Consider the following 25,327-nt stretch of genomic DNA (forward strand, 5'->3'; position numbering starts at 1 on the left):
GAGCATGGTCGATAGCTTACAGCCATTTAGTAGGGTAAACGACCTGTCCGCGACATAGCGGCCACCTCTACCGGAACGTGGCCACCTTCTTGAAAAAGTACTTAATTTCCTGCCATTAGCATCAGTCCAAGAGTTGTGGCCCCATCCACGCATCACAACGTGACCTCTATGCTCCTCTCGAAGTGAGTGTTTTTCTCCTAAATTATGAAAATAATGGCACATTTCATGTGCTTATGCGGGAAGTGTCCGCGTTCTGGGAGAGGTGGCCGCTATGTCGTCGCTCGGCCGTTTACCCTATGGGTTAAATATGTTTAGTCATTTTGTGTAGCACATCATAAGAAACAAATTTTCTAGGTAGTAAATTCTATGAAAAACCAAAAGGCAATTTCAAATGGATTTCGATTTGGCCAGCCTTGTGCTGGCAGAAGCTCTCGCTCTACAGCAATTTCGGTAGGTGACTAGGCCTAGCTAGTAAATCAATCCAAATGAGTTTCCGATATCTCCATCTTCATCTTTATTTTTCGGCTTAGGTATTCGTTGTTTGATTTGTTATACCATTAGGATCAACAAATTCATATTTATATTATTTCGTTATATAAAAACATGACTGTGGCCACATTTACAATATTTCGGCATACAGACTTAAAAACAAATGAATTCCCATGACACCTTACAATTTCGTGAAGGGTTTGTTTACAAATTTCGACTTCTCAAGCGTCAAAATTGACAAGAAGTCCTCCACTTACATGCAGCTGAGGTTCGTATCTCGATCATATCACATCATTTATCTGTCTAATTCAGCGCGTGACGACGTCACTCAACACCCACTGACCACTAGCCGCCCGTTCCGGGCAACGCTTGGGTTCAAGCCTAAATGTTTTATTCTAAGAAGATGAACTTTCGTAGACCCTACACCAATATTTAACTTTCATAAAGAAAAATAAGATTGGTTTTTTAAATTAGTTTGTTTTAAAAAATAAAATCATTCTTCAATTCAATTATGCTCAATAGTAAGATATAAGGTAACAGCTTTGAAATCACGGTTTGTTTTGGGCTCGTTTACCCCCTAAAACTCTTGACGGTAAACATGGCTTATTAGTTATTAATTTAATTTGTTCTTTTCAATAATGCAATTGTTGTGTAATTAGATTATGGTTAATGCTTGAGCTTTATGATGACAGCATTGAAATTAGATTTATTTGAGGCTCGTTAACTCTTAGAAATCCAAATGTGAACATCGAGTATATTTTTTTCCTTTGCTAAAACAATTTACAGTGATAATTATTATTTACTCTTTGCTCGTGAATCATGGCATATCCATGATTTCAGGATGGGTAGGGTTAGCAGTAATCAAGTGTAATCCAATTTTAATGATTTTTCGTAAGTATATGTTATTTGAGATGTAATATACCATCTTGTACATGGTATATTAAATTGTATAGTTTGTAATGCATTTGTTATTTTAGCAAATGATGTTCCTTCCCAAAATATAGTGGAAATTGTGAAAACTGTGCTTTCATTTCCTGGCTTGAACTCAGTAGCTACTGCCAAATAAATGTTCGTAATATTATTTCCTGGTTAAACGTAGTTATAAGGTTTCCGTCCAACCAAAATTAGTAAAATATATTTTAAACAATTATTCTTCATGTCATTGTTACTTACTGCACAACTGTCAATTGGTTTTATCGTCTAAACATTAGACCCAAACCTAGGCCAGGATATCTAATCTTCCTTTGTGTCAGTTCAGGTTCCTCCTCTCTCCTCTCTCTCTCTCTCTCTCTACGGTAGCAACAACGTCACCAAACACGTTTCATGAATACAGATAGCGTTAGCCTATGTATAAAAATACGAAATCCAGGCCAAGCATGAGAAGGTTGTAGGAACCTGCTTGCGCATATGTGACGGAATAATATATCCTATTTCAGCGGATTAACAAAGAATTGGATTGCAGGAGTGACACGGATTGCTGGGTTAATGGTTATGATTTTACATGCAAATGAATGGTTGCTTTTGATATATATATATATATATATATATATATATATATATATATATATATATATATATATATATATATAAGGAAATGAAAAAAATTATGATTGGTTGAGACCAAAGAAAATAATGATTTACCTGGATTTCAGAGGATAAACAGACTTTATTGACTGGAAGGTTTTACAAGTAAAAATTGCGCCGAACATTCTCTGGCGCAATCAGTTTTCTGTATTCATGAGTAATACATAAAATAACACACAATCTGAGACTTAAGATATCCGTTAAAGGCTAAATCTATAGCACACATGACAAGTCTCATTATTCCTTATAAATGGCTATATTGTAAATAATATATGTCATATATACCTCTATAATTTGGAGTATCCCTCGACCTTAGTATTCCACCAGTCGCTGGCTGAATAAACGCATATATTCAGCATCTTCCTCATTAGCCCAACTGCAGGACAGATAAAATACAATAACCAGTCTATCTGGCTAGAGGTTGGTTAAGTATTTGGCCATCATTTGGTGTGAAACACTTTGAAACTCACTCCCAAACATTTGTGATATAGCTTCCTCCTAAATCAAAATAAATAACAATTTGATTTTGTGTGTCATTTACCCAGCTGATTGGTGAAATATTAAGTTAAAGGTCTCCCTGTGATTCTCCAAATTATTTGACCATATGGCTGATATAGCCACTACAATTTAGCCAATCAGTAGGGGAACTAAGACTTCTTATGTGGGCTGTACACTCAATCATTAAGAGACATTTTAGTTAGTACGCTGTGAACTCCAACATTCTAGTGTTATCCTTTTAGTGCTCATCACTTATGTGTTCTTATGCATATAGAATCCTTGCAAATTAAATATAGGGAGTTATTATATATGCTAATGTATTATCATACTAAAGGTTCCTTTATCGCCTTCCGTTTGTTTTGTTTGTATGGTGTTTTTTACGTTGCATGGAACCAGTGGTTATTCAGCAACAGGACCAACGGCTTTACGTGACTTCCGAACCACGTCGAGAGTGAACTTCTATCACCAGAAATACACATCTCTCACTCCTCAATGGAATGGCCGAGAATCGAACCCGCGACCACCGAGGTGAAAAGCAAACACCAAACCGACGCCACTGAGGCGCTTTATCGGCCTTCCGTGATAAGCTCGTGAAACTTTTTCTTTTTATCGAGAATTAAATTGTTAAAATATTATGATATTACTCCAAGGTACAGTATATCGTACAGATGTGGTAATGCTTAAATTTCGTATATAATTGAAGTTCACAAGAGCGATCACCTTGTAAACATTTGATGGCTCTGGGAAATGTTTAATTAGTATTTGATCTGTACTCGATTGGGTAAACAGCCATTCCTTTAAAAATTCAATACTACAGAAACGTTCAGCAGGCCAGTCGATATGTATCATTGGATGCATCTGTGGTTACTGTTTGTTTGTTTGTTTGTATGGTGTTTTTATGTTGCATGGAACCAGTGGTCATTCAGCAACGGGGCCAACGGCTTTACGTGACTTCCGAACCACGTCGAGAGTGAACTTCTATCACCAGAAATACACGTCTCTAATCCCTCAGTGGAATGCCCAAGAATCGAACTCACTGCCTCCGAGGTGGCAGGCCAAAACCATACCGACCACGCCACTGAGGCGCTATCTGTGGTTACTATTCCTGCTACTACTTACTCCTATTAATATTTCGTGCCAGTCTTTCCTATTATTACTATTATTTATCTTTTTTTTTTTTTTGGTCTATCACAGTCCTCCTATTCGACTGGGTGGTATTTAGTATGTGTGGCGCTCCGGTTGCATCCTGCCTCCCTTAGGATTCCATCACTTTTCTTACTATGTGCGCCATTTCTGGATCACGCTCTTCTCATGAGTCCTGGAGCTATTTCAGCCTCTAGTTTTTCCAAATTCCTTTTCAGGGATCTTGGGATCGGCCTAGTGTTCCTATGATGATGATGATTATTATTATTTTATTATTATTATTATTATTATTATTATTATTATTATTATTATTATTATTTTACTCTATAAATCTTAAAACCAAAACTAGTACTATCCATGGACCTTTTTCACGCAGTTAATGTTCCCGTTCCCGTTTTGCGTTTTTCCATTAACTAGTAATGTGAAGGAGCGGAAGCGATGATGAAAGCCCAATGGCAAAAGCCACTGGAGGAGCTTTCTTGCAATTTTGTTTCCCTTTCCCTCTGTCTTCGTACCAAAATGTTTTGCTTTTAGGAGGGAAACAGAGCAATAAAAAACGTCGCGCGGACCTCAGCCACCGCTACTTTTCCAGAATTTCTTTTTCTTGCCTTTCTTCGTTCGTCTCTAAAATAAAACAACAAAAAGGGGGAAAATGAGTAAAATGTTGTGGGAGAAAATTCCGCGAGAGCAAATCCATCTTTTCCACCAGTCCTTTTTTTTTTTCTTTTTTCCGCAAAACATGAATTTTTCGCATTTGAACGGGGCTAATATGACGTATATGAACTTGTTTTCCTTTTACTTTCTCTTAGCTATCAAGCTATGTGGCGTACACTTACGACAACAATAGAAGCAATAAAAAGGCTGGGTGTTGCATTGAACTCCGCTCGCCCTACTTTATTATAGTGTATCTCCTCTTTAAATGGTTTCATGGTTTTATTTGCCACTGAACGTGAAGCTAAATAAAAAGTATCACGATTGTTTGTATGGTGTTTTTACGTTGCATGGAATCAGTGGTTATTCAGCAACGGGACCAAGGGCTTTACGTGACTTCCGAACCACGTCGAGAGTGAACTTCTATCACCAGAAATTACACATCTCTCACTCCTCAATGGAATGGCTGAGAATCGAATCCGCTACCACCGAGGTGGAACGCCAACACCATACCAAATAAGCCACTGAGGCGAATCACGAGGAAAAATAATTGGATTATTTTGTAATTCTCTCGGTTCTCGTCCGGTTTGCTGTTGCAGATTGTACATCAGTCATAGGTGGAATAAAAATATTCAGGCCTTCTGGGAGTCATTTTATCATTATCCAATTTCATTTTTGTTTTATAAAGCCGTTATATTTGATCATGATTTGTGAGTACATAGAAATTTTAACATAGGAACTATAAAGCAATATTAAAAAGGAGATTTACCAGTGATTTCTTACTGTTCAGGTTTTTATCTATAAACCCGTTATATTTTACCATAGTTTGTGATCATATGGGAAATTTTAAATTTTATGAAAGAACTATAAAGGTATATCAAAAAGGAGATTTATCAGTGATTCTTTACTGTTCATGTTTTTTTTTTCGAGTTTCTTTAGATGACAGGACTTTGAAAGAATCATTATTACAAATTACTCAAATCATAAAGAATTTCCTAACATAAAATATTCAACATATCTTCGCTCTTTGTTCGAGTAATATGGATTCCTTTTTTTTTTTTTTTTTTTTTTTTTTTTACTCTGGAAAGGAAGATGCATCATAAAAAGTATAAAGCTATTTTTGAAAGAGTATCTTTTCCCTTTGACATTCTTTCTATGTTTTTACCCGCGGGCCGGATTTCTGCTTGACGAATTTTTGCCTTGGGAAGGCGCAAAATAAAATTGGAGAAGTATTCGGCATGAAATTTTTTTCATATATTCTTAGAATTTATTTTAAATCTCTCCTTTATCAAACTAGTATTTGGAACTGTCCAAAGAAGGAAGTAGAAAAAATAGAAAACTTATGCTTTTATTTCCGTAAATAGAGCAGTCTGACGAATTTTCACCCATTTCTAGCTTTCATACCTTTTTCGTGATATACAAGGTTTTAAATATATCTTAGTTTTACCAGACCACTGAGCTGATTATAGCTTCCTAGGGGCTGCCCGAAGGATTAGATATATTTTGACGTGGCTAGGAACCAATTGGTCACCTAGCAACGGGACCTACAGCTTACGTGAGATCCGACCACACTAAATCGACAAATGAATTTTCTATCCCAGAAATAAATTCCTCTGATTCCCTGTTGGCCGAGCCGGGATCCGAACTTTAGAGTTGGCAGCCGAAAACGCGAATTTTCGTGATATGCAACTAAAATTCCTACAGTAGCAGTTTCAGTACATGATGAACCCAGTTAAAATTTTGGAAAAATAACAGTATCATATATAATGTTGTGGCTTTTAGCTGATCAATCTCCGTCACGGTAAAGTTGATGCGCCATAGATATATAAAGATGATACTTGCTTGTATATGACAACTCGAGGGAAAAATGGACAAAAATTAACGCACTGCAGCTTTGTTCTCCTGTTAAAACACTGTCCTCTCCGTTAAAAAGATTATAAGGGAATTTAAAACTGCGTCGATGCCCTCTACCTTCTTACTTGGTCTTTATTTAACTTGCTGCCAAATTTAATTATAAATCAATAATTGGTCGTTTTATGGTGAATCTTTTCTAATATACAGACCAGCATACAAAATCATTCCATATCGCAATATCTTACAACACTGATTAATAATAAAGTTGGTTTTTACCTGATTTCGGTTACGATGAAATAATCTCTACTTATAAGCAGACCAACATGCCAAAATGATTGTATCTCGCAATATGTCAATCGACCCCAGTCACTTCTGTTCACATCAATAACAGAACCTGACATCAAATCAAATAGACAGTACAAAAATTTACCACACGTTAAGAACAATTGAAACAATCCTTTTAGCCAACATGTCGTTATTAGAACGTTTTTATTCAGTGAAATAATATTGAAAAAAAGGAAGGAGTGAATCTTATTTGTGGAGTAAAAGAAAAAGAAAACAAAAGAAAAATGAAATATTACGAAATCAGAGTAAAAACTCTAGCGAGCAATTGAGGGGGCGTTGGGGAGTTTGGGGGGAGGGGGGGGGGGGGGGGGGAGGGCTACAATCTCAACCCTGAACTTGAACCTTGCCCAATGTTCGTCTATTCCACCCTATTTTGGCCTATTCCATATGTTTGCTATTTTCCTTTCTTTAGTGCATAGTATAGCATTTATGTATACACCACACCAAGCAGAGAGAGAGAGAGAGAGAGAGAGAGAGAGAGAGGGGGGGGGGGGGGAGAGAGAGAGAGAGAGAGAGAGTGTTTTAATTGTTACTAAAGTTTCCTGAGTACAACCTCTAAACTTCCTCTCCATTTAGTTACCAAACTTTTGAAAAGAAAGCTCGTAATTGGAATCCTCGGGGACACGTTGTGAATATCAAGAGGAAAATATGTGTAATTCTTAATAGCGTGGGACTCACTCATATGGCAACATTTTCACTTCAGCCCTATTTCATGGTTCTGTTTCAGGAGATGTTCATTCAGCTGCCCTGAAAAGATATTTTTTTAGAGATCTTTATGTGGGAAAAAAAGCGGAAATAGAGTTAAACGATATCGATCATTGTATTATTTATTTATTTATTTATCATTGTTATTATTGTTATTATTATTATTTTTTTTTTGCGGAATAATAGCACATGAAAAGATACAGTCGTAAAAGGCCCTGTTCAGTTTGAGTCTGTTGATTTTCTTTTAAGCAAGTCAAGTAAAAGAGCAGAGAGAGAGAGAGAGGGGAGAGAGAAGAGAGAGAGAGAGGAAAGAGAGGAGAGAGAGAGAGAGAGAGAGCGCTCCCCAATACTGGCAGTATTTTAACCTCATAGGGCGGGGCCTCATGTCAGTCAAACTTACCTTAAAAAAAAGCATTGTTTCGGAAGTAAGCTGACGAAAAACAGAATGGACTTCTTAAATAGATGTATATAATATGCATATGAAATAATTAAGAATTCTGAGAAACGTTAAACGTTTGTGTCATCTTTGACGAGTCTTGAAGAAGGGGAAAAGATGAGAGAAAAGTAAATATCGACTGTGGGAAAACAAAATGATCAACTCTTCTCGATTTTCAGTTTTTTCTCTCTCTCTCTTTCTTCCCTTCACTAACAAACCCCTTCTGGGGTTGCTGGTCAACAAACCTCGAAAAAAATTTTTTAGCGGCCCACCCACGCGAGCCATCTGGTGTCGTTATGTCAGCTGTCACGGAGTCGTCATCTGCATTCGTAATTAAATCTCTGTAGACCGTTCCACGTGCGGATATACGTCGTTAAAGCTCGCATTCCGTTTATTTTTTTAGTACCTGGTCACCTTTAGAAAACCAGCGGGGAAAGAGGCTACACTCCCATATGACGTAGGTGTCCCTTGTCATCAGTCTTATTAAGTTGTGTTCGCAGAGACTAATAGTATGCCGCTGAGAGGAAGCAATTCCATTCCCTCTCTCATTCATCACTTATATGTATATGTGCGTTATTATATATATATATATATATATATATATATATATATATATATATATATATATATATATATATATATATATATGTGTGTGTGTGTGTTGTGTGTGTATGTGTGGTTATTATATGATATATATATATATATATATATATATATGCATGCATACATTACATATAAATATATAATATATATCATTCACTTCTTCTCATTCAAATATGCTCAATAATACAAAATAAAACATTATTAAAGAGTTCTTTTATATCATTGTACACATAAGTACACAGACGCATATATGCGTGCATATATATGTATGTACATATATATATATATATATATATATATATAATATATATATATATATAAAATAAATATATATATATATATATATACATACTATATATATATATAAATATATATATATATATATATATATATATATATATATATATATATATATAAACGTATATTCGTCTGTGTACAATAATATATAGATACTACTGCCTTTAGTACGTAGTATGTTAATATTTTGTATCATTGAGCATAATGGAATGAAAAGGATGAATTAGTATTTGCTTGATATTTTCAGACACGTATTATATTAAACTGTTGTGATGGTGATAAAACATTTTTCGAAAATGAATGCAGTTTTACAACATAAATATTAGTGAAATGTACGAAAATTCCCTTTTAAACAGAAAATTGAAGAAGATTTACCTGAAACCAGCAAAATACGCATTTCAATTACGAAACAGAAAACGTTTTGGAAAAAAACTGACCCTGATTTGATCTTACTTTTAATCCTCTTAGCAGATTTCGGTAACAGTCGTTAATTAGCGCTGCCGGTTGTGACGTCAGCGCCACGTCGACTAGGATATCAGGACTAACTATTTACCAAACAATTAAAAGCATTAAACTATATCTCGTTATTTTTTCCAGCCAATCACGCTTATCATGCATCCACGTATGTCAGTTGCTGGAATTTGTTTTTTGAAATTGTTGAGGAATTTTGGGTGCAGTCGCGGCAAATTTGTGTCCGAGTTCTGACGTAATGTGCAGATATTAAATATAAATTAAATGAGAATTGCTTGCTATAAGTCCTGTTATTGAAAAAAGAAAAGTGACAGCGGGTGTGCAACGAAAACATAGTACCACACCAGTCATATACAAAATTTCATGTTCTTAATTAGTGATACACCATGCACACGCCACACAAATATAAGTATACACACACCACACACACACACACACACACACATATATATATAATATATATATATATATATATATATATATATATTATATATATATATATATATATATTTATATAAATAAATAATATAGATATATATATATATATATATATATATATATATATATATATATATACTATTTTATATATATATATATATATTACATATACATATACATCATACAGATATACATGTCAGGTAAAAAATGTTCTGTTACAACAGAATTCCATCTAGTAAAGGAGCCCATAAAAACACCAAAAGAATAGAGAGAAAAATACTATATTTCAGAGGGACTGCTGTCTTCCTCTTCAGGTATATGAAATGAGTAAAAAGTTTACAGAGAAGGTGTTATTTATACCAAGAGATCCATCCACAGGTAGCCATTTAGGTCATCCCCACTGATGATCTTCCTTTAATCTTCTTAAGCGTTGGTTGAACTATTAGATAAATTTAAAGTAATTAATCCTAAACTCCCCTACTCTTATGGCCTTCCAAAACTCACAAAGACATTCCTTTTCCATTCAGATCCATCGTTTCATGTGCCGGGAGCTTTCAATTACAAAAATTTGTAAATGGGTTTAGCTGGCCCCTCCTTTCCCCCTTTTTTAGGGCACTTTTTCTCCCAGTCACATTAAAACATTCGGAAGATTTTGTCACAAATTCAGAGAAGCACATATACCACTTCACAACATAAAACTTTTAAGCCTGACGTAGATTCCCAATTTACAAAAGTACCAGTACAAGACGTTCTTCAGTTTTTAGGGGGAAAAAATTATCCCCTTATTCAGATAATTTCCCATTGGCGCTTGACAAAATATAAAGTTAGTTGAATTATGTGCATCTATTACATATTTTCAATTCGGGGAATCATTCTATAGCAATATTCGGGTGTAGTATGGGTAGTCCTTTAAGTCCTGTTTTTAGCCAATCTGTACATGGAATACTTTGATACTACAATAATAATGCAATAAAAACCCAAAGACATGGTGTGGATGAGATATGTAGATGATATTCTAACATTTGGGATAATAGGTGGGGCACATTTTAATGAATTCCTTTCAAATTAAAACACATTAGTGCCCAGCATCAAATTTAAAGTTGAAGTGAAAACAGACAACAAACTTCCTTTTCTTGATGTTTTAATAATCAGACACGACAGAATACAAATTACCATATACAGAAAAACAACGTTCTCACTTTCATACATTCACTACTTTAGCTATCACGGGACATTGCTATCAAGATAGGTGCAGCAAGCAAACTTGTTCGTTTTTTTAAGGAGTCTTTCGAATTTTGTTCCCCAGATTTTAATGAAAGAATTTGAACTAATTCGTAAGCAACTTTCGTCTTTAAGTATCCTGACCATATAATTGAGGAAAGCAATTCACAAAGCAAATGTATTTTCTACCACCCCCTCAAGACAAGACAGGATACACACCCAAACAAAAATAAAAAAATTTCCTCACATGGACAGGATTAAGACGGTAACTCAGACCCTCGGAAAAAGCTAACCCTTTTGCATTTACTTACCCAAACACCCCATAGCCAAAATCTTTGATTAAGGTTCCAACAAAAGACATCTGCAGGACACGGGTTTATGAAATCCCATGCCAGGACTGTGACCAATCTTACATTGGATTTAGAGGAAAATCACTTCCCCAGAGATTAATACAACGCAAACGGTCAGTTAGGTATGGACAACAGAACTCAGCTATTTTCAACCATTATAAATGAACATAACCTTAAAATAAACTGGAATTTATCACATATAATTTATAGCAGTAACTGCCGGTACAAGAGTCAATAATGAATCGGCCTTAATAAAAGAGAGGCAGGTAATGAACATCTAAAAAGGAGCATGAGATTCAGATGTAATCAACAAGATTTTTCATTCAACCAACGCTTAAGAAGATTAAAGGAAGATTATCAGCGGGGGTGACCTAAATTGGCTTACCTGTGGATGGATCTCTTGGTATAAATAACACCTTCTCAGTAAACTTTTCTCATTCATATACCTGAAGAGGGGAGACAGCAGTCCCTGAAATATAGTATTTTTCTCTCTGTATTTTGGTGCTTTTATTTTGGCTCCTTTTATTAAATATATATGTGTATATATATGTATATATATATATATATATATATATATATATATATATATATATATATATATATATATATATAATATATAATAATATATATATATATATATACATACATATATATATATATATATATATATATATATATATATATATAATATATATATATTATACATATATCTATATATATATATATATTATATATATATATATATATATATATATATCTATATATATATATATATATATATATATATATATATATATATATATATATATATACATATACATATATATATGTGCGTATATATATATATATATATATATATATATATATATATATATATATATATATATATATATATATCTATATATAGATATACATACATGTATATATATATATATAGATATATATATAGATATAATATATATATATATATATATATATATATATATATATCTATATGTATATGTCTGTGTGCGTGCGCCTCTGGTCAAGATGAGCTCAGCGGAGCAATGTCTTACTTAATCCACATGGATTATTCATTGCCTGGGTATTTAAATCCCTTGACACGAGAAATAGTTGATTATTCTGCTGGCATTAAGACTGCGTATGTGGCCATCAAGGGGATTGAATATCTTCTCACACTGTCAGGACCTAGTTGTAGATATTGCTGTTTAGGCCGTAGTCATCTGTAGAAAGGAATCTTTCTCCATGTCGAATTCTTCGCTAAATTGATTCATTTTTAATCCCATACTAACTCCAAACAATCTTTTCTTTCATGAATTTATTGTAACAGAGAGAGAGAGAGAGAGAGAGAGAGAGAGAGAGAGACTTTTTTTTTTCCGAGGTTCGTTCTTTTATTATTTTCTTTGAGAAACATCTTCCTGCCTAGTCTATTTTCGCTAAATTGATATATTTTTTAATCTATTCTATCTCCAAATAATCTTTTCTGTCATGAATTATTGTAACAAAGAGAGAGAGAGAGAGAGAGAGAGAGAGAGATTTTTCCGAGGTTCGTTTCTTTTATTTCTTTTCTTTTAGAGATACGTCATTCCATGCCTAGTCTGCGCAGTTGCATGTATGTACGTACGTAATGTATGTATGTATTATTTAATGCATTATATAACCTTTGTTTGACCTTACAGCATCTTATCTCAATAAGGCGAACTCAGCAGCAACAAACTGACTCGTGCAACAACCATCTCCATTTACAATATTTTTTGTTTTACAAGTCTGCTCCACTTTCAACCCGCATTTCGTAAGCGACATTTCTCTCTCTCTCGTCTCTCCTGCTCTCTCTATCTCTCATCTTCTTCTCTCATTCTCATTCATCTCTCTCCTCTCTCTCAAAATAGTTAAATTCTTAACTAAGCTGAAAGCAAGCTAAAAGGAAAAACCATCATGAAACATGAAATAGTCAGCATTGTAAGTATGTTTTTTAAAGCTTGTTTTTAGGAAATCAACAACCCACAGGAAATGAATAACGAATCTTAATTGATTTAGTTATAAAATCTGAAGCATGTTTGCAAGTAGAATTAACTGTTCAAATCCGTGAAATCGTATGAAAGGCTGTAAATAAGAAGAAATTGTGTGGTAGCCAGAAGTTTCTAAGAGACATTGGTAACAGACCTGAAGCAATCCTCAGAGAATCTTTTATTCTAAAACGGTCCCGTCCATTTAGAGTCTGCGTTTAGGAAGGAGAGTAGCTCTCTGGGCAAGATGCATATTTAATCTTCTGGCAATAAAAATCCTTTATGGCCTTATAAGAGGCAAGGGGTTACCAGTGAGATTTAGTGCGGGAAATCTATCTGGGTAGATCGTAAAACTGGCTCTAGCAGTAGCAGTACTAAATCTTTATGCCGCAGTGTTATGTCTCCTTCAAGAGCCAGGCTAAAAGAGCTGGAAAATTTCTCTCCCACACTTCATCACACCCTTCCTCTTTATAGTAAGCAGCAATCCACATTGAATGTATTACTGAGCAGTTATAGCACAGACAAAAGATGCAAAAGTTGAATGATATGTACCAAATATGCAATGAAAATATATGAATAATTTCATTTACCAGCTATGAAAAGCAAAACAAAAAAACAAAAAATTTAATTACGTGGAGAGTTGCTTAGCCTTAAGCATTATCTAAGATGCTTGATGCTTTTTTAAATTGTTCCGAATTTGTTGCAAGCGGATCTAATCACAAACAGAGCTACTAAAGCTTTGAGAGGCAATAATTCTACCAGTTGGAACATCCGGCAGGTCCGAGTTCTTGCACAGTATCTAAACTGGCTGGTTTCACTTAAGTTCCGATCCCATTTAGCAGATTTGTAAATCTGAAGGATTGTGAAATATTTGGACCTTTCACTTTTTTTTTTTTTTTCTAATGGCGGATGCTTGTGGTTAATTGAAGTCATGGTAACGTGAGGATAGTTTAGACTGCAGAGAGAGATTTTGTAATCACTTAAGCATTATTGCAGTTAGTGATAATGACATCTCACTGAACTATGGTAAGAGTTGGCGGGAGGGGGGGGGGCGACATGAGTTTTTTTTTTTTTTTAGAAAATTAGTTTACGTCACCATAATGCACCTGTATCAAAAATTCTTACACGGAAATATTGATGCTTTACATCTCTGATTGCTGTGAATATAGATATTTAACATTTATTATAGCGTTTTAAAAAAGCCATAATTGAAATATCGGTAATGTAAAGAAACTTTGTTCATTAGGAATACGAAATTACTCATCAGTTCCTTAAAATTTATCACAGAAGTCGCATAAATATAAATATTATATATAATCTCAGATTAATTACAGGTTTTCATCGCTCCCTCTTTCCTTTAACCTCTAAATTATTCGTTCTGTTAAAAAACAAATCGTTCTTCCTTCTATCCTCCTGACCGAGCCATTTTAAATACTCTAGCCCATCTTTTCAGTACTGATATATAAACTTTACTTTTAATTTATTTATTTTTGTGGTGCAAAATCTACGTCTCCAGACATTTCCCATCCGCCGATTCTCCTCACACTACAAATAGTACAACGCATCTCCCCAACATGCGACGCACTGAAACAAAACACTATCGACACAGGCAGCTTCCTCGATCCCGAACGGCTCTTTCGGAAAGTACTTCCAATTCCACTAATGCCTTTTTCTCCTATTGATGCGATGGAACCTTTCCATACCATTTAGTTTAGGGACAATATCCCTGAGCGTTTAAAGAGGTTACTACATTTCACCAGGATCTAAAATAAGAGAGAGAGAGAGAGAGAGAGAGAGAGAGAGAGAGAGAGAGAGAGAGAGAGAGAGAGAGAGAGAGAGAGAGCAGAAATCCTAGAGCTTTTACATTTCCAACTTCCTCTGTGCAACGATAAAAATAAATTGCCGTTTAAAAGAATAACAATTAAGTTTAAATGCTACACTATGCTGGAACGATTGAAACGAGTAACATTAACTGATGTCTATGATGTTGTACGTATTATTCACCGAGTTTTGAAGTTGAATATTTTACAACGTCGAAGTTAATGCTTCAAAAATTGAACGAAAATAGAGATCCATAATAACGGAACGGGAAAGAAAGTATTGAAGCATCACCTGTATTGCTGCATCACTGTGATAATATCAGTGAGATCAAAAAAGACGAAAAATTTATACTCCGGTTCTACCACAGCCGCTGAATGGATTGCTTTCAGATTTCAGATTTCCGCGTGAAGTATTTCATTTCCTTTTGTCCACTACCTTCAACATTATTATTTGTCTTCTTCTTCTTCTTCAAACATAACAAAATTTTAATGACAAGCAAGGACATTTCTCTTTAGATTATGTATCCCATTTTCTAAAACTTTTTGTGAGAAATTATATTAACTTGAGTGAAAATTTTGAAATAGATCAGCTGTTCAAAAATGTTTATTTTATAATATTTTTCATTCTGAGTTTATTGCCTTTGGCAATCCTTCCACAATACCAAAAACTTGAACTACCTATCTAAGTATTCTAAGCGACCCATATGTGTATTATCTATATATGAATGCTTCAGGAATTCAATTTACTGCTGAAATTGGCCAATGAAATCTCGTTCCTTTCTCAAGATAATGTAGTATTTTTGCGTACACTTTCCGTATTATATCATATCATTTCACGAACCGAGAATTAATAGGAGCAGGGGTTGCATAAGCTACTGCAGTCTACGTTATTTATAGGGAACATTAATTTTCGAGTAAAATCAAATAGCACTCTTCTAGAATTATTGCATAATAAAAACCAGATCGAGGCCTAACTTGGAGTTTTTCATTGGCCTGTGACTTTATTGCGTGATGATGCAATATACAGTCCTTAGAAGCACCGGTTGTTGAATTTCCATATTATTTCCTTTTGTTCTTTCCCTTTATTTGGTTATGCCATTGATTCCTGCACTTTGTTTATTATGGAAAACAAACAAACACATGAGAGAGAGTAGCGAGAGAGAGAGACAGAGAGGAAGAGAGAGAGAGAGAGAGAGGGAGAGAATGACTGATTATGTCTATTAAAACTGGCGTCACAATATCTAGTTTAGTGACGCCCGTAAATCAATTCAAATACATAAATTAACGATTAATAAATAATTTTTGAAAAGGATTTCATATAAAAAAATACTCAAACTAGACATGTAATATTTATGGGGAGAGAGAGAGAGATGGAGAGAGAGAGAGAGAGAGAGAGAGAGAGATGAGAGAGAGAGAGAGAGAATGAGAGAGAGAGATTGAATTTATAAAATTTTGTGGCCATTACCACGCGCCGGAGCCAAGGGCCGATCAGCGCATATATATCAACTGGATATATTTACTAATAGAAGATACACTTATATAATTAAATCAAATTATTAAAATTAAATCCAAATTAAAATACTCAATTAAATATCATAAAACAAATGGATCTCCTTAAGAAATTTAAAATCTCCTCTGTGGGAGCACCCTCTCCTTAAAATATCTGACAAAGGTTTGTTGGTGAAACCAAACCGACGTCTAAGATTAAAATAAAGAGGACAGTCAACAAATATATGCCTCACTGTAATGCCAACATTACAATTGGAGCATTGAGGAACTCCTGCCTATCTGCCTCCACTAGTTAAAAGATACCGATGAGTTAAAAAAGTATGCCCTATACGCAGGCGTTAAAACTATACTAGATCTTCTATCCATCCCAACAGAAGGGGACCAGGGATGAACAGAAGGTCTGATCGATTTCAGCTTTAAATTACTATTCAAGTTGGACCAGTGATTCTGCCATTTAGTCCTACAAAATGATTTAATAAAAAGTTAAAATCTTCACAGGGAACCCTCACGGAGTGGGAAGCCCTTGGGAGGAAGCTGCCTGCTTAGCAGCTGTATCAGCCAGCTCGTTACCACGAATTCCCACATGCGAGGGAACCCAACAAAACTTCACACCGATGTGTTTTCGAGAATGCAGGAGGACCAGCCAATCCTGCACCTCTTGGACGAGTTGATTAGATGGCATCAACTTCTGGATGTGCAGCTAGGGAAGCTCTGGGAATCACAATAAATAATATACGAGTCCCCAGTGCTACCTGTACTAAAAATAAATTTCAAAATGCTAAAAATAGCATAAATCTCTGCATTAAAAATTGAGAATTTAATAGGGAGGCTTTTTTTAATTGTTCTCTCACCGATGATGACAGAACATCCAACTCCATTTGCTGATTTTGATCCATCTGTATATACAGCAATCGAGTTACTATGCTCAGAAACATGGGCCAAGAAGCTACTTTTAAGCTCGAACACTTGAACTGATCTTTTTGTTGTCTCTAAACTTGGCAAATATCTAAAGGAAGCCTACACCAAGGAGGGAATTTAGAAATGTAGTTTCCATAACCAGTGGAGGAATAAGGCCTACCTCTCCCTCACTGATGTTTAATCTAATTTCAAGGGCTTAGGCAATGTAGGTCTAGTTGGTGCTCTGTCAACAGGATGTTTTATATACTTAAAATTTGGATTAGATTGAGAGGTTAGTGCTCTTGACAAATATCGGAGACCTTGTTCCTCCCTCCGAATGAAAAGAGGAGGAAAACCAGAGTCTACATAAAGGCTCTCAACAGGAGACGTTTTAAAAGCACCTGTCAAATACGCAATGCCATATTGTGTACTACATCCAGCTTGCCTAACAAGGTCTTACATGCCGAGCCATAAACCTGAGATCCATAATCAATCTTACTCAAGCATAGTGCCTGATAAATTCTTAATAAAGTAGTACGGTCGGCTCCAAAATTCAGGTTACTAACAACTTTAGAATATTGCACCGCTGTTTAACATTTACTGCTGTCTCATTTATATGTTCAGCAAAAGTCAATTTTTTGTCAAAAATAATTCCTAAATATTTGACTTTATCTTCATACAGCAAGATAGAACCTTCTAAAAATAAGGTTGGAATCTCTTCCCTTCTTCGTGTTCTGCAAAAACGTATAGCTTTAGTTTTTTTCTGCAGAAAATTTGAACCCTTTACTATTAGCCAGGATAGTAGCAGCATTAATTGCAAACTGAATTTTAGTACAAGCTTCAACTGCAGTAGCTCTACTACAGACGACACCCATATCATCCGCGAATGCTTGACCAGTTACTCCAACAGGAGATGTTCAAGTAAACCATTAATTGGCAATATTAAAAAAGGTTGGACTAAGCACACTCCCTTGTGGAATGCATTCTTCTGAAGATACTCTGATGAGAAGGTAGAGCCAATTCTAACTTTAAGGTACCGGTCAGACAGGAAGTCTTTGGCAAAATTAAACATATTCGCCAACCACCAATACGCCATTCAACCAGCTGCATTAAAATACCAGCCCTCCAGGTAGTATCAAATGCTTTTTCCAGATCAAAGAACACGGCAATTGTTTGATTTTGGACTGCAAAAGCATTCTGAATCTCACGTGTGAGACATAATAAGGGATCCAAAGTACTTCTATTCTTGCGAAAGCCAAATTGCCTCTTTGACAACAGGTTCTTTGTTTCTAATAACCACATCAGACGAAAATTCACCATTCGTTCGTAAATCTTGAAGACACAGCTGTACTGGTAAGAGCAATAGGCCTATAACTTTTTGGATGACTAGGGTCCTTTCCGGGTTTCAAAAAAGGAACTATAACAGAGTTTTTCCACAACTTGTATGAAGTCCCTGAGCACCAGAATTCGTTTAAAACATCGACAAAGAATTTTTTTGACTCCAGAGGTAAGTGAGAAATCATTGCATAAATAATATCATCTTCTCCAGGTGATGTTGGAGAGGACAAAGATAAGGCATATTCAAATTCGACAATACTAAATGGAAGGTTATATACCTCAGAATTTGAACAAACAGGCGGATTAACTATAGTCATGTTTCTAATATTGCGAAATTCAGGGGAGTAGTACTGGGGCTTGAAATGCTTGAAAAGTGCCGAGCAAAGGCCTCTGCCACCTCTCTTGCATCCAATATAACTAACAGGTTGATTTTCAAAATAGGTAAAGGAGAAGGGGAAAATTTCCCTAGTAATTTACGGATTCTATCCCAAACCAGAGAAAGTGGCGAGTTATACTTTAATTCTGATATGTACCTAACGAAGGACTCCCTCCTTGCTTCTTTAAAAACTTGGTTTTGTTTAGCGAGGTTTTTCTTGTATATTATTCTATTAACCAAGACAGGTCGCCTTCGATATCGCTTGTAAACTGGCTCTTGCAATTTTCCTACTCAAGGCACATTTATTATTCCACCAAGGTACCAGTGGACGACGGGGTTTCCCTGATGTTTTAGGAATTGACATCATTGCCCCTCCAATCATTATACTAGTGAGATATTTGTAGGCAGCCGAGGGGCAAGGAAATTCATTGGCCTTACGATTGACTTGGGTAGATTTTTCATACAGCTGCCAATCTGCCTCCTTTGTCTTCCACTTGGGTAAAGATGGGGAGGGTGTTATTTTGTACATACTTAAGTATGGATGGGATAGTGGTCGCTCCCAAAGAGATTTTCATCCACTGACCACTTATATCTAATCGTAATGACGACGAGCATATTGTAAGATCAATTGCTGAACAAGAGTTATGGGCTACATCAAACCTTGTAGGAGAACCGTTGTTCATTAAAAAAACTACATCATTGCAATCTATTAATCTTTCAATTATAAGACCACGGTGATCACACCTACCTTCCCCCCACAAAGTATGTTTTGCATTGAAATCCCCCATCAGAATGAAAGGCTGAGGTAGTTGATCTAAAAGTGATTGCAAATCTTCAACCTCTAATTGTCTTGGATTGCCAGCTCTGTCCACCAATCGAGTTTTAGGCCAGGTTCTAGATAAAGAGAGCACAGAGTGACCCATTTGTTGATGAAAATCTGTGTTGCCCAAGCTTGTAATAATGGAGTCTAATTTGATAACTTTTTGTGGTAGTGACTTGGCCGCAATAATACATGTACCACCATGAGCACGTTCACCTACAGGTGGTGGAGATCTGTGAAAATAAAGTTTTGTCCACAATTAGGAGAAACATTACCAACTTTAGTCTCTTGCAAACAAAGGGCAGCTAAATTATGCTCCTTGAAAAGGACCCGGACCTGTTCTCTGTTTGAATGGAAACCTTGTATGTTCCACTGACATAGAGCCATTATTTACTATTAGAATTTTTTTTTTTTTTTTTACTTTTTGGACTTGGATTGGGCTGGTCTGGAAAGACTTGGTCTTGGTCTTTGTTTCAAAGAGGAACTAGGCAGATCCTCAAGAGACCTGCTATTTTCCTCTCTTGGGAACCCTACTATGGTGTGGGATATAGGTGGAGATGATGATGGAGTACAGGGTCTCTTATTTCTAAGAGGCACCATCTCTGCAGCGTGCACCTGAGCCTTATGAGGTGCGCTGATCAAGGTGTCATTCTGGGACATACCCAGATCAGCAGCGAGGCTGCCTGTGAGGCTTCTACATTAGAAGCCCGAGAGACCTCCCAGAAGCCCAGAGGAGGCCCATCGGGAGGGGACAAAGGGGCCTTCTTGGATGAAGGCGGAGATGCTGAATGTACTTCGAGCTCAGAAGGGAATAGCTGAAGCTTTGACTTTGAAGTTGGTATTCTAGATAGATCTTTTATATTAGATTTTCCACTTTTTACTACTTCACTATATTGAGGTCTTGGAAACAAAAGTCTTTTTGCCTGGCTAATACTTAGAATGTTCAGCATGAGCTTTCTCTATGGCTAACACTTCTTTTTTAAATGACTCACATTCCTTATGCCTTGCATTAATGATTTCCCTTACAATTTATACATAATACTGGGGGTAGTACATTCGCCTTCATGCTTTTTTAAGGAGCAGGCAGCACATAGCTGGTTCCTAGTACATACCTTTGCCGAGGTAACCATATCCAAAACACATGAACATTGGAGTGGTCTATGCTTAAAGGGTCTAACACGAAATCTCTCCTTGTCAACATATATATAATCAGGAACTTGATCATTATTAAAAGTGAAAATAATCATTCTTGATCTTGGAACCTTGAAAATCTTCCACACTTTATCATCACACATTTCCAGCAATTCCTCGTCAGGCAGTTCATATAGGTCTTGACTGAATCTACTCCCTTGGCATAACTAAAACTATAGTGTGGTTTGACCGCCTCTTTTATCATATCAGTATTTTTCAACTTAGAGATCATGTGACCTTGTCTATAAGACTTATCATGAACCAAAAAACTATTCTTTCCAAACCTCGTAATATCAGAGTTGGTCATTGTTCCTGCCAATGTTCTCAAATGTTTCCTGAAGTGGAAAAGATTGCAAAATTCTGATTTTGTAGAAACAAATTAGCCACCTGGCAGGTAAAGATGTCCTCACCTTACATTTCCCATCTGTAGTTTCCTGACTGACTCTTGCTGGATAAAAGGAATCAACTTCAATATTCTGGGGCATTTTATGAATTAACATACATTTTAAGTTTCCTTAGTTGAGCACTTGAAAGCATTCCTTATGGCATTATTATGGAGTTGTAAACTCAATCCAAACCCTCCAAAATGCAAAATCTTTAGTGCACAATACTTTATGACTTTAATTTCACAAACCTTCCAAACATTTCCATAAACGTAAAACAATTGAAGTCTGAGGAGAGATTATCAACATAAAGGATTCTCTCACCACTGCTAGAACTTTCCATAGCCACATTCAAGGTCTTGTCATGTGTCGTCTTTTGTACAACCGAATTTTCTATAGGATTGTCCTTGTCCGTGCCAGAGGTCGAAGAGGAGGGTAGTGTCAAGAGGTCGCATTGTCCCGGGGGAGTTTATCATAGGGGTAGTTATTCATTAATCCTCCAGCAGAAATTTGAAAAACCTACTGCAAATCAGGCAGAAAACCAGGCCCACCCCCCACACCAACCCCTCTCTCACCAAAGACACTCAGCAGAGACTGACTCCCATATGTCCACTCCCTACCCTACCCCGAAGGGATAGCTCTACCATAACATGAGTGGCTCAAGTGTAAGCAAAAACCCGCTTGATAGGACTGAGGGCATAACTAGTATGCAATCATCCCCATTCATGTTACAATAGAGGGCACACCGGAAAGAATTGCCGAGAGTCCTACCGTAGAGGACTATACCTCCCCGGATTCCGCAGGCTAGTCCCCCATAGGTAGTTCCGCCCTGATGGATATTGCTATGAAATCATATCAACATCCTCAGGGTCCAAACATACTCGAGAGGCGGACCAAACCTCTAAAGTCTCTGCCATTTGGATCAAGAAAGAGCCAATGCGAAAAAAGCCCAGCCCTGCCCAACCTGTAAGAAAGATTTTTAGTGGAAGAAGAGGGGGGGGGGGGACAGCTAGGTTTGAGCAACTGAGTTAAAGATAGTAGAAGAGTGGAAACAAATTAAGTAAGAGGAAAATTGAGAACTTTTGGATTCGAACTGGGAGATATTTCTCCCAGTTCGAAAGCCCTCTTGCCCGCTATGCATTTTCAGCAGTCAGCTGAAAATGCATAACTTCGTCAAGGCAGTCTCAAATCAAGAGGGAGAGAGAGAGAGAGAGACTTTCCTTTTCTCGCTGTACTGTCAATACAATAGCCTAACCCCACCCCCCCCTTGTTAAGTTTACTATCTTCTAAAAATTTAAACGATGAAAAAAAACAATTCACTGAACCTTGTGTCTGCTACCAACTAAGTGAAACACTGTTACACTTGCAAAGAAATTCATCACTACAAATTGTATGATAAAACATTGCAATGCAGGGGATGTCAAACAATGGATATGAGAAATAAAAAATGAGGGTAGAGAGTCCCGGAAGGGGAATATGATGTCACGCGTCAATGTTTTTAAAAGTCTCGCAGGAATTGTGACAAAGAAATAGGCTGGGGGTAATATAAGCGGAAAGGGCAAAGGTAGGAATGTAAAAGCTGATAAAGGGGCAATAATATAGGGGTTTTCAGTCACGTGGGTCAATAAGGGAGAGTAAATTGTTTATATTCACATTGAATATAAACATCAGTTTTTTTTATCATAAGTTAGGTAACGGTGGAGATGAAGTCTCGGTACCAAACAGTAAAAAACAATTATATATATATATACTATATATATATATATATATATATATATATATATATATATATATGTAATGGGGAGATTCCCGCATTACATTAGGTAAGCGTGCAGCAGCGAACGGAAGGCAAAACAAAAACACAGTATTACACATAGCCTCTCTCTCTCTCTCTCTCTCTCTCTCTAAGCAATCTCTCTCTCTCTAGCACCGACACCTCTTTTATTCTCCATTCTAAGAACAGGTAATGAAAATGAGAGAGTCGCATCATAACGTTAACATTTATTAACAATGAATAAATAATTAATTAATCAAGTAATTCAAACGTATTACAGACTAGAACTCAAAAAACAAAAACCCGAACAGTAAAATGTCTAATAGTAATGGTAGTCATCATAGTCACCGTAAAGCTACACCCCTCTGGGAACTCTTTGTCCCCCTCCATTTCCAGTTCTGCCAGAACCGTCTGTTTCAAAGACACTGAACACATCCCGGTAAGTACACACACAAGATTAACAATCATAGGTTAAATATTGGATATTCTTAAAAATGTCAAAAAGACAACAAGCGCTCTTTGGGTAAAGTAATCTTAACACTCACCCAAGCAATCGGAACATACGAAACGCACACTTCGTTAGCGCCTCACAATTCTAGCTGCATCCAGTTTCACAAAGGCACTTTGAGAAGAGTTAATAAAATCAGTACATTGACTTGTCCAACTAAGCATTTTTATCTCATGCCATCCAAAGAAACTCATTCATCAGCTTTCTCGGGTCGTTGCTTCTCACTGTTCTCCACATTCCATAGGCAATATATTATTAATCAAAAACCCTAGGCTACATATATATATATATATATATATATATATATATATATAATATATATATATATATATATATATATATACTTAAAAAATCACAGTAGATGCACGTGACTTCATTAAATAAGCGAATACCACAGGAAAATGATAGGCAGAAACCCAACCGCTTTCGTCTTGACTAAGACATTGTCAAGGAACAAATGTCTTAGTAAAAACGAAAGCGCTTTGGATTTCTGCCTATCATTTTCGTGTGGTATTCGCTTATTTAATGAAGTCACGTGCATCTACTGTGATTTTTTAAATACAGCCCTTAATGACATATAGTTTGGAGAACTATTCATTCTGATGAGTGGTTACTCCCGTCTCCCTCTTATAAATAAGTTGCCACGCGTGGGGGGGCGATGACAAATGACTTTAGGGTTAACCGAGCTGCTATCCCTTTTGCCTCTTCATATCGTAGGCCTCGCACGATTTCTGGTCTATAAAGAACGTAGGATTATTAATAGAGTACGGGGTTAGTTACGCCGCGCCGCGACTATACTGGCATCTTTGTGTTGACGTAGGCTGAATACGTGGAGGTCGGCACTGGATGGAAAACGGGAAAAACCAAGAAATGAAGGGTCACTATGGAAAATGTTTGTCCTGACACATTCTCTCTCTCTCTCTCTCACGATCTTGGATGCGAGAGGTCCCCCGTTAATCTCCAAGTACTGGTGAGCTATAGGATACGAGTAACCTTTCATTTTTCTCTTCATTGTTATTTGGCTAATGTAGGAATCTTGGACGCGGTCGGGGGTGGTCTATATTAAAAAGGGTGACCAGGCGAAGAACACCTAAATTCGGTTAGGGAGTTTCCTTGTTCTTTTCTCTGGCAAGGTCAAACACTGACTGACGACTTCAACAGTCAGAGGATGACGTCGATCAGTGATTCCCAACCATTTAACAATTTATTATTTATACATTTATATATATATATACATATATATATATATATAATATATATATATATATTATCTATTAGAATATTATATATACATCTATATACTGAATCACGGAAGTTTGGAACGTGATAAATCCATAAATAAAGGTATAAGCCACGAAGGAAAGATAAACAACGGAGGGTCTGCAAGATCTTTCGACTCAACGTCCTTTACTTAGCAGTTTGTCGAAAAAATTTTGGAGAAACTCCGTCGTTTATCTTTCGTTCGTGGCCTATACCTTTATATATATATATATATAATATATATATATATAATTATAGATATATAAGATATATCATATATATATAGTATATAGCTTATATATATATATATATATATAGATATATATATATATATATATTATATATGTATAATATATATAT

This window comes from Macrobrachium nipponense, chromosome 31 (assembly GCF_015104395.2).
Source record: "Macrobrachium nipponense isolate FS-2020 chromosome 31, ASM1510439v2, whole genome shotgun sequence".
Lineage (NCBI taxonomy): Eukaryota > Metazoa > Arthropoda > Malacostraca > Decapoda > Palaemonidae > Macrobrachium > Macrobrachium nipponense.